The sequence below is a fragment of the Crocodylus siamensis genome, chromosome 2 (assembly GCF_052110815.1).
Source record: "Crocodylus siamensis isolate JL-2025a chromosome 2, ASM5211081v1, whole genome shotgun sequence".
Classification (NCBI taxonomy): domain Eukaryota; kingdom Metazoa; phylum Chordata; order Crocodylia; family Crocodylidae; genus Crocodylus; species Crocodylus siamensis.
This window is the reverse complement of record NC_143396.1, coordinates 210477891-210491673: the sequence shown is the minus strand read 5'-3', so window position 1 is coordinate 210491673 and position 13783 is coordinate 210477891. Positions and strand designations below refer to the sequence as shown.

The 13783-nt window shown below is 43.9% G+C and overlaps 1 protein-coding gene across 1 annotated transcript in view; it reads right to left on the bottom strand.

Moving 5' to 3' along the window:
* The window catches only part of PDHX (pyruvate dehydrogenase complex component X), a 104976-nt gene that overhangs the window by 57460 nt on the left and 33733 nt on the right, over window positions 1–13783 (bottom strand). The gene's annotated exons all lie outside the window — the stretch shown is intronic.

Sequence of the window (13783 nt, the reverse complement as noted above, 5' to 3'; positions counted from 1 at the left end):
TAATTTATTAAGTCTTCTATATGGATTTAGGTATCTTATTTTAGGCAACTAAGTTTGAAAAATATGGTTTATATATCTAGGACAAATTATCAGCTTTGGATAATGATAGTGTGTGCAATGCAGTCCTTTTCAATTTTTAATCTTAAATCAAATATCCCAAAATCCTTGGAAACTTGGATATTGCATACAACAGCAATCAGGGAAACTGGCAAAAAAGGTAAATCGTAACTACAACTCCTCAACACTTCTGACATTAATCTTTGCTTCCTAATCTGATAAATGTTTCAGCATTACACACGTAGAACAGCTGTTCCATCCCACCTGAGAAGTGACAGCAGTTTTGTGGCATATATATAACCCTTACAACGTGCACTGGGAGCCCCATGATTTGCACAGATTGGTAAAAAAAAAGGGCTGAATTCACTTGCTAAAGCAAATCAGACCCAGACCATGTTTTACTGAAAATGCAAGGATAGGTCCTCTGATCAAAGTAATTACAATGTCACTTTAACCTGTCATCAAACAAACCCACAGACTGGAGGTCACCACCATTACAATCCTTCGCATAGGAGATACTCTTACAGCATCTCTATGATTTGGCAATCCCCAAAATGTCAGAAATGACCCTAGTTTCACAGGTAGCCAGGAAAAATGCTTGGCTGGACTGGTCCCAAACTCAGCTAGACTCAAGATAACAGAAAATGGATGAAATTTTTTTGGCGTAAAGCTAAATCTTGCTCATATTCCATACCGGAGCAGGATCTGAGTCACCATTTGGAAGTACTGAAATTTTGACTATGATGAACACAACCACCTATTTGCAAAATACAGAACAATACATAGCACTAGATGCATTATGTAAGCAAGCCTACGTATATAAATCCTACTGGCCTTAGGGTTAGTCCAACAAGTTTTCCAGGTAACAAGCTTAACTAAATCTAGTTTAACAATATTCATTATAAAATGTGATATCACAAGGTGGATCTAAATTTACAGCAGTTAATCTTCTCTATCTAGCAGAGAGAGGTAGCTAGTTTTGTTAGTCTGACATTGGGCAAAAGGCAGGGCATGGTGGCACTTTAGAAACTAACAGGTTCAGAGAGGCATAAGCTTCTGCAGGCAACAGCCTACTTTATCAGATACTGGGATTGATAGCATCTGATGAACTGCTCCATCTAGGAATGTCACCTAGATACTGGTTTTGTATACTTTAAGTGGAGGTGCAGTATCATACTTTAATTATCCTGTCAACCTAGAGAGATAGTCCCGCCAAGTCAAAAGCCAAGACAATAAATTAAATTAAATTAAATTAAATTAAATTAAATTAAATTAAATGGAGAAGTGGCCACTTCTGAACCAGGTAAAGAAAACAACCTGATAAAATATTTCATATTTATACTACTGCCAGTCTAACTCTTTCATACTAAAATTTATGCTAAGGTTACAGTTTTTATCAAACTAAAAGTAGCATTAAGATCTACAGCAGTGGTTCCCAACCTTTTTTTCTCCTGCCCCCCTGCTGGAAGCGGAGTGCGGCAGTGACAGCAACCCAGAGATGGAAGCATAGGAGGTCCCGGTACGTGGCCCAGCTGGTCTTTTCTGTGTAGTGCCACCAGCATTGCCCCGTGACCCTCATCTGAGTCATGATCCAGTGTTGGGAACTACAGCAATATTTTGGGGCATCATTCTCCCCGATTAAAACAATGGCCATATTTAAACAACGAAAACTTAGTTTCATTTGAGAAAAAAGTGAGGGTACTTTATTGCTATTATACAAAAAACTAGAACTCTTGGTTCCAAAATGGTACCTTTTATTAGACCAACTGGGAAATTGCAAAAAACCTGTCCTTTTCTGCAAGCTTTCAGGATCAAAGGCCCCTTGTCAGACTCTGGGAAATTTATACGTGGTACAAGATGGTAAAAAGTCCCCATAGGTAGGAAATGAACTTCATTTTTGCACAGAGGGAGCTGAAGATGGAAGGCTGTCCCTCTGGGTCCATGACAGTGTCTTTGTGAGCTGTGCTGAGTAGTATTTTGATGTGCTATTTTATTAAAAAGTAGCTCTTTTACTGCTATTATGAGAAGGGTTTCTAAGGTATTCTTTGCTTTAGTACTGAGCATAACATATAAGCCCAGATGTTAGAAGAAAAGATTCCAAACTGATTTCAATACATATCCTGGCTAGGAAAATGTCAAAGCCACCCACAAATAATCAGGTTCATGTCATTCCAGAGAACTGCTTAGAGCAAGTAAAGAAAAAAATCCAGTTGCTCATGTTCTTATGCTTTAAGAACTTGGAATGAAAAAAAATTGCAGCTTGTATGCCATTGGAAGTGCAATCTGCATGTCTTAAAATGTAGTGATGTAAAACAGATTAGAAGAAAAATGTATTTAAAATTGACAAAGAAGTGCTCTAAAAGACAATAATATCTTTAACTCCATGGCATTATCATATTTCTGACTTAACAAGGCATTTTGCAAAGTATAATAAAATATTTGGAAGTAATTAGCTTAATAGAAATCACATGGTAACACAAAAGCAACAAACACTATCCCAGAGTAAACATAAGCCACCACTCTGAAGTGTTCTTTAAACATTACTTGATAGGAAAAGTTGATGAAATTTCCCAAATTGTTAAACATTTTGAGCATTTCTTTCCTCAAAGATTATAAAAGTTTAAATTTTATGACAGTAACATTTCTCCTTTCATAATCAGCCTCATTTCTAACTGATCTCTCCAATAAAACCTGAAATGCATTTAAGTTATCTCAAGTGCTTACTGGGACTTTTGCCATCAGAAGCAATATTATGAGGCATACTCAACAGGGGTAGCAGGATAACTATCCAGGACAATGGTCTATAACAAGTTTGGGATAGGTCATGTCCCAGATTAACATAAAACATTAGCGGGGGAGAGTAACAATGATGCTCACTCAAATCATTTTATGCTAAAACAGACATTATTTGGGGATTTGTTTGCTTTTTAAGTCTCCTCTTCTGGAAGTAAATGGTTATGTGAGAATATTTATTTAATTTTTAATGCATGTTTGTAACATACACTGTTGATAAATTTGAAATTATGAATTCAGTGCACCCCTAGCAGCTCAGGAACTAGAAGGCAAACAAAAACATTTTTTTAAAGTCTCATGATTTAAATTATGGGAGGCCTGACTTGTGATCTGGAATTGGGAAGACCCTTCAACATATAGAGATGCACCCTTAACTGGCTTTTTTATTCCTGGCACAGAGAGGCTGAATGGACAGAAAGTTTTTATTTCTCTATAGGAGAATGCAGCTAAGAGGTGAGAGAATGCAGGAATCAGTGCAGACTTGGCTCCATATATCCAAATGCAAGAAAGTAGAGCTAGCATATGAGAGAAGAGCTTGTAATCTATACCTAAGAAAGGGCTGGAAGAGGGCTGGAGAGTTCCTCTGGCTTTTTCTCAAACTTTTTTCCCTGGATTGCTGCTGGAGTTACACACTTACCTTCGTACAGGCCGAGAGAAGGGCATAATCTAACATATTGGTGTAACCTGGCTGAAGATTTATAGAAGCAAGTATCAGTTCAAGGCTTTAATATTTCAAAGAGAAATGGTATGAATGAGAAATTGGTAATAAATATTGAATCCAGTTCTTCAGATGACAGGCATTCATCTTCTCTTCAGCCCATAAAAAGCTGAGAGGTATTTGAGATGCAGTTCTAATTTAAGGACAATTTTTACTGCTACAAACTGACCAGCTAAAATTTCTGCCCACTTCTTCAGTTATTATTACTGCATTTTATAATGAAATCAAAACTATCAGGCAAATATTAATTCAGAAAGGAAATTAAAGTTTTAAAGGTTTTATGCTGTATTTTTAGCATTCTATTTTATGAATCAAACACACTTAGGAGTAACAAACACTATAGTTAGGAAAAGAAACTGAAAAGCCACTTCAGGGAACCTTTGCCCACAAAGCTAAAGTAAGTTAATGAACTTTAAATCTTAAATGAAAATGGCAGTGCAAGCCAAACAAGCTTAAGCAAACAGTTGATTTGAGCTGTGTATAGGCTTTGCCTTCTGAATTTAAATGTAAAGCCTTGTAGTTAGCACAAATGCAATAGAAATGGGGCATCAAACATAATGCCAGATTCGACCTGTGTGGACCCCTACGATCTGGACCATGGGTCTGAGCCCAACCCCATGTGCTACATGTGGCATGCAGAGCCAGTCCGGCATGTGAGCTGGATCTGGTGTCCTAGGTGCTGCACACAACACAGGGAGTCTATCCAGGACATGCACTGCATGCGATGCCCACAACAGACAAGCTCTGCAGGTGGGCAGTAGGGCCGGTCTGGATCAGGGTATGCTAGAGTCAAGGCTGGTCCAGCAGGGCACCAAACGCAGCCCATGCCACGGGGCCAGATGAATTGCAGTGACTTAAGAAAACTGTCCCGTGTCAATCCAAGAAACGGCAGCAAGATTATGTACATGGTTGATGCATTTCAGATAGTTAGGATGTGGATGCAACACTTCGAACATCCTAAACAGACTTCACACCACAAAAAGGTCACTTTGGACCAGCTTAAACTTCCTGGAACATTTCAAAAGCATGCCAGAAAGATCAAGTACTATTTTGAACTGGTGCTCCTTGAACCAATTAAATATTATGTGCGGATACAGAGCATTCCTTGCTTAGTGTGCAATCAGTCCCCAAACATCTCAAACTGCTCCACTCCTCACCCCTCCTCTGAAACTCATGCAAGACAACAGGGCTCCTCTGCAATACAACTAATACTCTACTGTCCCAAGAGCTATTTGCCCACAGAGACCATGGTCCACAGAGGTGGGGAAGAAGAAAGACTCTGTCAGCTTCACTTCCCTGATAAGACCCTTGGACAGGGATCCTGGGGAGTGGAGACAGACAGAACTTTGTGGTCCCCCTGCTTGTGACAGAAGGGTTGTTGTTGATGGCTTGAAAATGGTATTTAGAGGTTCAGGATGGGCAGCAGAAATTAATTGATTTCTAAAAGCCTGAGTCTCACACACAGTTTCACATAGCCTTCAAAGCAGATAGGCTGTCTAACAAACAAGGACACAGTCTGAAATACTGGGGGTATGTATCACACTGTTCCATAACATGAGATAGGGTGGAACCAGCTTGCGAGGCCAACGAGGGGGGCTTAAGATTCCTGTTTTGGGAAGGATGTGCATATGATGACCTATGTGGACAGTGTGATGACCACAGAGGGGGACCAACCAGTGACAGCCACAGATCAAGAGTGAAGGAAAATACAAAAGCAAAGACTTGAGAGTAACAAAGGGTCCCTTCTCCCTGTCCTCCCCCTCCCCCCCAAGAGGGGCTTCAAGAAGCAGCCGAGGGTCAGAGTCCCTCGAAAGGGACCCGCACCCCCGGGAGGGGTCCCCGAGGCCACTATGGACAGAGGGCACACCACCAGCCTCTTATCCACCACACTGGGGGGAATGTGCACCTCAGCATCCCACCTCCAGGCTGCTGACATCTGACACCTAAGAGAAAGCCTCAGAGTGAAGCCTGCATAATGGCCAGATATTTCATAGATTTCATAGACATCAGGGCTGGAAGGGACCTCAGGAGATCATCGAGTCCAGCCCCCTGCCCAAAGGGCAGGAAGTCAGCTGGGGTCATAGGATCCCAGCAACATAAGCATCCAATTTACTCTTAAAGGTGTTCAATGTAGGTGCTTGAACCACCTCCGATGGCAGGCTGTTCCAGACCTTGGGGGCTCGGACAGTAAAGAAATTCTTCCTTATGTCCAGCCTGAAACGGTCTTGCAGGAGTTTGTGACCGTTCAACCTCGTCATCCCTTGGGGCGCTCTGATGAACAAACGTTCCCCCAGATCCTAGTGGTCGCCCCTGATAAACTTATAGGTGGCCATCAGGTCACCCCTGAGCCTACACTTTTCCAGGCTAAAGAGTCCCATGTCTCTCAGCCTGTCATCGTAAGATCTGTTTTCCTGACCTCTGATCATGCGTGTGGCTCTCCTCTGGACTCTCTCAAGCTTCTCTACATCCTTTTTGAATTGTGGAGCCCAAAACTGGACGCAGTACTCCATCCTGACTCTAATGACAGTCCTAGGGTTGATAGTATATATAATTGTTTGTATTATTTCTTTTCTGTTATCACAGTGTATCAATAAATTTGCCTATTATAGAATGGAAGTGTCTATGCTCAATGAGAAGTAAATTAGCTCATCAACCATTAAGTTTTCCTCACCCTCTGCAGAACACCCACACCCCTAGGAACCATGAGCAGGGGGGCACAGAACTCCCCAGCATCTGGCAACCACTTCCACTCCAACCCCCTACCCCTCTGAGGGAATCCTAAGGAAAACTCTGGGCACTGACCCCTGGAATGCATGATAGTCTGGGTACTCTACCACTCCCGTGACATTTTGGCAGCAATGCAATCCCTGAAAGGTGAGGACTCTACTTAGAACCCTTAACAGTGTACACATGGGACACTTCTGTCCAGAGACATTTGTGAACCAATTCCTAATTGATGACCTAATCTTGGAAAGATTCAAATGTTCTGTTTGCCTGTACCCCCTAAAAGAGAACAGGTGCTCACTAAGCAACATCAGCCATAGTCATCCTTAAGTGTTATTACGCAGTTTGGTTAGTTTTGTTCATCTGAATGTGTGGTAGATAGTCTTTGGAAAAGTACTAGTAGCTCTTACATGCTCAACATACCCCAACAGTATTCTGTCATCCATGTCTGAATCTCTCTCCAAGACTAAATTTCTTATGTCTCTCTGAAAACTACAGTCTATGCCAGGGGCGGGCAATTATTTTTGGCAGAGAGCCACTTACCCGGTTTTGGCAAGCTGTCCAGGGCCACAGGGGTAGCCCTGCCCCTTGACAGGCGCCCCGCCCCCTGGTCACTGTCTTGGGACCAATGTCTCAGGGCCAGCACTAGAGGGGCCCAGAGCAGGACACAGGCTGTACTCCTGCCGCCCTGCTCTGGGCCCTGCCGGCGCTGGCCCTGGGACACTGGTGCAGGCCCTGTGCTCCTACTGACTCCTGCACCTGCTCACTCCCAACGCCCACCCAGCCCTGCAGTACAGGTGGGGGGCAGCATGTAGCCCCAACCCCCTGCTTGCCAGCAGGGAAGGAGCTAGTGCTGAGTGCGGGGAAAAATAGCCCCTACCCTGCCCCATGCTCCCTGCTGTAGCCACCTGCAGCCCACGCGGGGCTGTACGGAGCAGGTACAGGTAGCCACACGTGGGCTGGGAGCAGCTGCAGCATAGGGCACTGGCCATGGGGCAGGGGTGGAGCCACTTTTCCCCATGCTAAGCACCAGCTTGTAAGCCGCCCCCGCTGCCAGCTGGGGCCCCACACCACCACCGCTGCCTCTGTGCTGCCCAGCACATGAGCTCTGGGCAGGCAGCAGCAGCAAACAAGGCCCAGCACAGCAAGCTTTCCTGCATGCCAAGCAGCTGCTGCCGTCGTGGCACAGCCCAGTGGGTGAGCCTGGAGCCTGTGCAGGTCCTAGGCTGGCAGCAGGGGTGGGTTACAAACTGGTGCTAAGTGCAGGAAAAGCAACCTCTCCCCCGCCCCGTGGCCAGAGCCCAGTGCTGCAGCCACTCACAGCCTGCATGGGACTATCTGTGCCTGCTCAGGACAGCCCTGCAAGCAGCTGCAGCAGGGAGCGCCAGCCACAGGGCAGGGGAGGGGCTGCTTTTTCCTGCGCTCCACACCAGCTCCTTGCCTTCCTGGGGTCCTCCCCTGCCCTTCCCACCCCCCCTTACCTGAGTTTCTGCTGCCAGTGCAGCCACATGGTCCCAGGTCAGAAGTCCCTGCTGGGGCTTCCGGCTGGGGGGCAGGGCGGGGCAGTCCCTGCTGTTGCAGGAGCCCACCGGGGCTTCCCCTGGGTTCTACTGCCCTTGGCTCCTGTCAATTTTGACAGGAACCAAGGACAGATAAATATTAATTTTCTAAAATTTTACGGGCCCAGGGGCCAGACAGAATAGCCAAGCGGTCTGCATCCAGCCCACAGCCCATATTTTTCCCACCCCTAGTCTATGCTCTCTTTCCAAAGCAAATAAAACATCATATAGTGGTAAAACATTACAGCATCATCATGAAAGCTAGAACTTGCATTGTAGCAGAAAACAAGCCAGCTGCTGATCAGGTTTCCTTGCAGATGCCATGTACGAGTCAGAAATAAAGAAAATTTTAGAAATATTCTGAGTTGAAGACTGTTGAGGACAGTAAAAGTATTACGGAGCAATTATTAAAAGATACATGACAAAAAAAAGACAAAGAGAACAAGTTCGAAAATAGGTCCAACATTAATTTTAATGTTCACCACAGAAGAGTGGCTTGGCAAATTAACAAAAGGGATGTTTTCCTAGTTGAAGTCTTAAAAAAAACTCTTTGCTCACTTGTTAAAAATGCTATGAACTGGAACAGTCAGAAAAACACTGTAAAACAGTGCAAATTAAAAGAAGAAAAATGGTTATATAAAAGTTAATGGCTATTTTAAAAACAACAAATGCTTAAAATGCAGAGTATCTTCAACTGAAATTACACGTTGTTGAAAATTTCTTATCTGACATAAGCCTCATTGGGCAATCACACTTGTATTTCATTTGCAGCTTAATTGCATCTTATGCCAAAAAAACCCAAAACCTTTCTCATTACTCCCACTCCTGCAATGGGTGTTCACTTAGCTTATAGAGGTATAAATAAGTGACTAAGATAACTATTATTTCTTAAGGATCTCACCTTGAATATAAGAAAATATTTTTCTTTCTTCAGGCATGTCTACACTGTACCACAAAGGCATGAGTGCAGCAGGCATCATCATACTGGTACTAGCTCTTAATCTTGCTATCTTAGGCAGTAAAAGGAGCAAAGACCTGGGAATCCCTAACTTCAATGCAGCCATGTACAAATGTATCTGGGACTTCCTGTACTTATTCAAGCAACTACTGTGCAGTGAAATCCACTGCATTGCATCTTCACAACTACTGTACTTGAATTAGCTTATTTTGCTACAGTTTTTTTTTGCCATTTTTTAGCCTTACAGACCTTAAATAATTGCATGCTCATTTTCTGTATGCAGTTACAATGGCTGTCTACAGCTTTAGTCTGGCACAATCCACCATGCTGTATCGTATTTTATTTTCCATTTAATTAGACATTTTTAATTATTACTAGTTTTCAAATTTGTTCTAAAGCCTTGCATACAATTGAGATCTAAAATGACAGGTCTGCAGTAGCCTGGATCACTCAAGCTCATTCATCCCTTTACCCTTATTACAGATTTGCTATTCCTCAAAACAGCTTTATCCCCAATATGAGTGGTTTGCTATTGGACTTGTAATTTTCCAAGTCAGTTATTTCAGAATTCTGGAGTAAAAGTTACCAGGTCATTTGGACCTGCATGGGTCAGGCTCTTAGAATTGCGTTCTTATCAGGATGTAGTAATATCCATTCCCACACCCTCATTTACATTAACCACTCTGACTTAATCCCCATGTCCAACACTGTCGTTCTACTCAGTAAAAGCCAAGACAAAGCATTTATTTAGGTTTTGGGCCAAATGTTTATCATCATTAACCTCAACTCTATTCTTACTGCCTCGTGCCCCCATTTATTCTTTGTTCTCTTTGTATCCATATGGCTAAAGAATCTTCTAGTTTATTTTAATTTACTTTGCAAATTCTAACTTGGCTTTTGGCAATTTTCACTTCATTCCTCAACTTTTTGCCCTTTAAAATCTAGATTTCTCTGATGATCAGTGAGCCTTTTCCATTCCTTGAAGGCTCCATGCTTATTAATTATACCCTTTTTGAGGTAGTTATTCAATTGGTTAGGTCTGCAGTCCTCCCCTAAACCCTTTTTTTCCCACTGACTTGCTACAGATGCAAGTTCCAAATAGAACTTCTTTAAGGTGAAGGTACAGTAACTTTTTTTTTTCCCCACACTTGAATCCCTGGGCTCTTCAGTCCAGATTACTTTACTAACTAGTTATGCTTAGTTTAGGTCTACTCTGAAGTCAAAAGTAGGACTAGAGTTTACAGAGACATACCTGAGCTGGCTTTAAAGTATCTAGGAGTGGTATTAATAAGAATCTAATTATGAACTAGTCCGATGACAATCTTCATTAGGGTTGCATCAATATATTGGCTACTGGATCAGCACTAATAAAAGGAAAAATTGTCATCAACTATCAGCTTTTTTTGGTCATTGTAACCAATAATTACAGCTGTGTACCCAGAGCACCCTGGTGAGCACAGTTTGGTACCCACGCCCTACTGCTAGCCCGAGTCCATGGCAGACTACAGGTCCTGGAGACCAGCAGTATGGCGGGAAGTGCTGGGGAGCAGACTCAGTGCTCTGCGCTTAGCAAAAAAAGAACCGTTACCAGGTCCTGCTGCTACTGTCACAGTCATGGCAATGGCATGCATGCTGCAGGGATCTGAGCACCAGGGCTGCCATGGAGATGTTGGGATATGCACAGGCTGGGTAAGGCGTCAACCATCAGGCACCTGTGCAAAAGTGGCAGCACTCAGCTGCATAAGTCTGCCAGCACTGAGGCAGTGGTGTGCTCTGGGGCTTCAAACACACCCAGCACTGCTGTCCACGTGAGGTTACCTTCCCGCCTGCCAGGGATGGCAGCACAAACTGCGCAGGGAGCAGGGCTGCAGGGAAGGGTGACGTGCATGGGAATAAGGTGATCGCTGCCTTCCTCATCAAGGGCTGGAGCAGGCAGGAGGCACGTGTGTGCATGCGTGTGTGCATGTGCACATTAACTGCAAAACAACAAAAACGGTTTATGTCAGTAGTTTAAAATGCCTTGCCCTTTACTAAATATCAGTTATCAGATAGGCATTGGCCAATATGGTACATTAATCATTGGCTATAGGTATCAGCCAAGGAAATCTTTATCAGTACACCACTAGTCTTCATAATTAGTTATGGTTTCTCATCATACAGGCATAACAGTGTTGAGGGTGGAGTCTGCACTACTTGCACTATACTTGGTCTTTTGATAAAAGGTCTCCAAATCAGTCAGTCCCTTCCCAGCACAACTTTCTATGCGTCGTTCAATCACTTCAGTGTGCATAACATAGCAAAGACATATGAAAAAATATTTAAACTCCACTGCTACTACATTTTCATGAGGATAATAAATATTTCACAAGAAATGCTATTGCTTAAGTTGCAATTAAATGCTGCTAAGCTTGAAATAGGCTCATTATTGACACATTACATGTATACAAAGTATAATTGACAAGTCGGTATTAGACACATTAAGTCCTTATATAAAAACAGTCACATTTAACTTTACAGGAAACATTCAGGCAACTCAATAGAGTTAATGATATAACTACTCATGCTTATAAAATTTATAGGAATATTGGATGTCACCTATATATAAGGATTTAAACTGTTACATAAAATCTAAGAGAACCCTTAGATTCCTCCAGACTTTGGGTCAAACTACTTAATAAGTACAGTAAGTTGAAATGAAAGAAACAGTAACTCTCTCAGAAGGCATACTGTTGAACTAGAACAGAATTCAAACTTAAAAAACTTCATCATTTGTTACATATAAGGCCTGATAATGACAAAAACTTAAAAAAAGTGAAAATATCAAATTTACTTTTCACCTTTTTTCCCCAGGCACCTTGGACAACATACCCAAACTGGCCAATTTCCCATTTTTATTCCCTATAATAGGAGTATATTATAATACTTGATTTATGCATGTGGGAGAACATCAGCTGTCCGCCCCCTCCTTCTTCAAGACTCGCCTGCCATGACTACGGAGATGAAAAATGATTTGATGTTAATCCCTGAGGGGAGAGGTCAGAGACGCTAGACCACCCAGTGGAATATTTCACAAGTGCCAGTTTATTTAACATAGAACAAAAGGGTATAATCATGCTAATTGCCTGATTAGTGAGAAGCAGCTAAATCACCGCTCGGATACATTGCAGACTCCCAGCTGCTCCACTGCTGGTCACGAAGCTCACCGTCACTCTGGCCAAGCCGGGTCCCTGGGGTCGAGTTCCTCACTTCTCTCCCCCACTCCTGGAGATCAGGATTGTTGGCTGTTGAACCCTAGGTCCTCGTGTGGAGCTTTTTCACTACTCCCTCCCTGATCACAGCCATTCTCCACCACTTCAAACATCTGTTGTCTGTCCCAGGGAATGGAGCTATCAGAGATTGTGCCTCCCACCTCCCTGAGGTCTTGCCAGCCAATCTCCAGCCGCAACATCTTGAAAGTAAGCATTTCCCCCACGTCTCACCAGACCAGGGTAGTTTTCTCACATTCCCATTTGTGGCGCCCTTCTCACTTGAGGTAATTCCGCCACAACAGTTTCTTCTCCTCCTTTCTTCTAGTGCTCTGAGGGCAATGTCTGATGGTGGTCATCAGCCTCTTATCTCTTCCTGGTGTGTGTCCTACCTCCCCTATTCACCTGTGTCTCAGTTTCAACTTTAGTTTCTCCCTTAATAACAGGGGTTTGGCTTAAGCCCCAGCACAGTGCACTAATAGAGAACACTGACATAAAAAACTTGCTTGTTTTAAAATTAAAAATGAAATTACCTATTTCTAGTATCACCAGGGTCTAGGTCTGGCAAAACAGTTTTTTAAAAAGCTACATAATTTGCAGCATGAACTATGCAACAATATCCCTTTCAGCTATGATGCAAAACCAACATTATTAACAATTCTGAAGAATGCTGGGTTTTATAAACCATCATTTATCATAAATATTCCATTTTAATCACATAAGAGCATCATAAAAGATACAGTGCCCATTATAGCCATGGAAGAGACTCAGTTTCAATGAGCATTTAATGCTGGGCCCTTAGTGAGAAAGCTATAAAGAAAATCTATATTAATTAAATAGTTGTCATTAGACATCGGTTTCATGTCGTATCAGCACCAATACAAGGAAAATTGACATTATCAGCAATCAGCTTTTTTGGCTGATGTGGCCAATAATGTTGCTGATAAATGCCCCATGCATGCACAGAGCTCCAGCACAGCACAGGCGACCAGAAGCACAGAGCCAAGAGCAGTGCCCAGCTGGTAAATCTGTTGTGGAGGAAGGGGCAGAGCGGGGGAAAGGAGTGTGGGAGAAGCAGATTGAGGCTCCTGTGAGAGAGAGGGAGGGAGTGGGGGGCCTGGGGCAGAGGCAGGCACTGCACAGTCAGGGCATGGTATGGAGCCACAGCTCATGCAGGGGATGCGGCTCCTGCCGCTACATGCACCACAGGAGGCATGGAGGCAAATGCCCACATATCTGCACATGGGGTGAGGGCGAGCTGTTGCTGCGGGCTGGGGGTAGTGTGAGGCTCGTCCCGGCAAAGGGCTTGGGCTGTGCTTGGGGTGGGCAGTGGTGGCGCTGGAGGGGTGGGGGCTACAGCCACCCCAAAATTCACTATAGCCCCCCTTCTCAGGGCTGCCACCACCCGCCCCAAGCACAGCCCAGCTCTGCCTCTTCCGCTGGGAAGAGCTGAGCACCATCTCTGCCTCCAACCCACTGCAGCAGCCCACCCTCACCCTGTACACAGATCCAGGGGCACACGCTCCCTATGCCCTCTCAGGGTATGCATAGTAGCGGAAACTGCGACCCCCACAAGCCATGGCTCCATCCCATGCCCTGCTCTGTCCTGGCTGTGCAGCACCTGCCCCTGCCCCACGCCCTCACCACGGAAGCCTAGATCTGCCCCCACCCAGCCTCAATCTGCCCCTTCCCCAACAATGGACTTACCAGCCGGACACTGCTCTCCAAG